This window comes from Elephas maximus, chromosome 7 (genome assembly GCF_024166365.1).
Source record: "Elephas maximus indicus isolate mEleMax1 chromosome 7, mEleMax1 primary haplotype, whole genome shotgun sequence".
Taxonomy (NCBI): Eukaryota; Metazoa; Chordata; class Mammalia; order Proboscidea; family Elephantidae; genus Elephas; species Elephas maximus.
Window position 1 is genome coordinate 57,558,462 of NC_064825.1, and position 2,419 is coordinate 57,560,880.

The 2,419-nt window shown below is 38.8% G+C and overlaps 1 pseudogene; it reads left to right on the forward strand.

The window, feature by feature from the left end:
* The first annotated feature begins 336 nt into the window (after positions 1 to 336).
* Positions 337 to 1,260, forward strand: LOC126079228 (olfactory receptor 51J1-like; annotated as a pseudogene).
* Positions 1,261 to 2,419: the final 1,159 nt, after the last annotated feature.

The window sequence follows — 2,419 nt, forward strand, 5'->3', positions numbered from 1 at the left end:
ATGGAGAGGTGTGCTGAACTCTGCAGGTATTTATTTTCTGAAGGCATTTTCCAATTCTCTGCAAGGGAAAAAGTTTGAGAGTCTGAGCTTTGTACAGACAGAGAGAAGTTTCTGGAAAAAAAGAAAAACCAGGAAACCCACAGGTGAATCAGATACTGTGTTTAAGAGAAAAAGGCTTTAAAGTAAAGAGAGTAACTCTGATAAATATGGTCAAATAATAAAGGGTGGAGAAATTGAAGAAGTAATGCAAGTCCGTTAGATTTTCTCCATGATAATATCTATTAGTTTGTTTCTAATTTTCAAGGTGGCACTAATCCCATGGGATGCAATTTCAACATGAAGAAATCAAATAATTGTATGAGGTTTTTGCCTACAACACTCATTCTGCTTGGCAACCCAGAGCTGGAGGCAGAGCACATCTGGATCTCCATCCCCTTCTGCCTGATGTACATCATCATCTTCCTTTGTAATGGCACCATTCTTCATGTCATCAGGGCAGACGCTGCCCTACACCAGCCCATGTACATCTTTTTTGCCCCATTGACATTGGGTGAGGTTGGCGTCTCTGCATCCACTCTGCCTACGGTGTTAGGCATCTTCCTATTTCCTATCTCCAGATGTTCTCCATCCATTCCTTCTCCATCATGGAGTCAGCTGTGCTGCTAGCCATGTCTGTGGATTCCTTTGTGGCCATCTATAGCCTATTGCGCTATATTGCCATCCTGACCTTGCCCCTATCATTGGCACAGGAGTTATTACTGACCGGAAAAGCATTACACTCATGGCTTTATTGCCCTTGTTCTTGCACTGACTGCCTGTCTGTTTCCATAATGTCCTTCCCTTTCCTATTGCCTCCAGCCCAACCTCATATATCTACCCTGTGGGGACATTTCTATCAACAATGTACATGGGCTTTTCATCATTACCTCCACTTTTGGGCTGGATTCACTGCTCATTGTGATGTCCTGTGGGCTCATACTCCACACTGTAGTGGGTATCATCACTGGAAGAGGAAGGAGGAAGGCACTCAACACATGTGGGTCACATGTCTCTGCTGTACTCAGTTATTATGATCTTATGATTGGCTTGTCCATGGTGCACCATTTTAGACATCATGTGTCCCCTCTGTTGCAAGCCATGATGGTCGATGCCTACCTCTTCTTCCCAGCTGTTGTCAACCTCATTGTCTAGAGCATTAAGACAAAAGAAATGCATCGTGGCATATTGCAAATGCTATCAGAGAAGAGGGCCAGAGTTTAGCCAAAGGCCAAAATAGGAAGAATTTTTTTTTTTATAATCACAAGGTATCCTATAATGCATGTCATGTAATTGTTGTTACTTAAAACATAGTATCTAAAAGGAGAATCTTCATAACAACTCAGTAAACTGGAGTGGGGATGTAGGTTGAGTGGGTTACGTATGGCAGATTTTTATACAGAATTATTTTAAAATACATTGTGTGAAGTGAATTTTCCAATTACCCTGATATCTGGAGCAGCCATGCAGGAAAACTTGTGAAAACACAGAATTCTCCATAAGAAAAAAGATAATCTGATGTTGGAAGATGTTCTGGGTAACCTTTGGAAATTACCTTAATCCTTTATTTTTTCCACAGGAAAAAAACTGCTATGTATTATATTCAGGTAGGCATGAAGTTAAATTAGACAACTTGAGAAAATGCATAAAATAGTATAAGGATTTCCACATTCATCAAGGCAAGGTTAGTTTCAGAAAAATCTTCCCTCCAAGAACAATTCGAAAAGTTAGAAAGATATATTTTAAATGACTTCAGAGATCATTCAAACCAGTGAGGACATAAAGGCCAAAACCTCAAAGAGAAGGGACACCTAGAGAAATCAATTTGATATTTGGTGCCATTTCTTTTAATGCCTTTGCAAATTCATAAGTAATAGCTGATAAAATGAGAATAGCTTAGAGCAGTCTCAAAGGAATAGAAAGCAGGGGAACAAAAATTAAAGCATGGAAAACACCAAGGAAGAGGTTACCTGATAAATACCTAGGCATTTGGTTGGATTCCAGAAAGCTTATAATTTGGAGTGAGGGAATCAGAAGTAGACCAGCCTTATAAATTTTTTTTTTTCCGGTCATCTTACTACCTAATTTCATTACCCCATTTATAACAATTAAAATGACCAGCCATCCCAGTTTTCTCAGCACTTCCCCAGTTTTAGCACAGAAAGTACCACAATATAGGAAATCCTACAGTCCCAGATAAACTGATGGCTGGTCATTATAATCAGAAATAAGAGTAAATTCTATTAGAAGAAAGATATCAACCTGCAACTCAAAGTATCATCATAAGTTTTCATTACATTCATTAAGAATGTAACCTGACATGCAAAATACAATAATAAAACAAAAATCAAGGGAAAAAAGAAAGAGTGTGAAGGGTTAGATT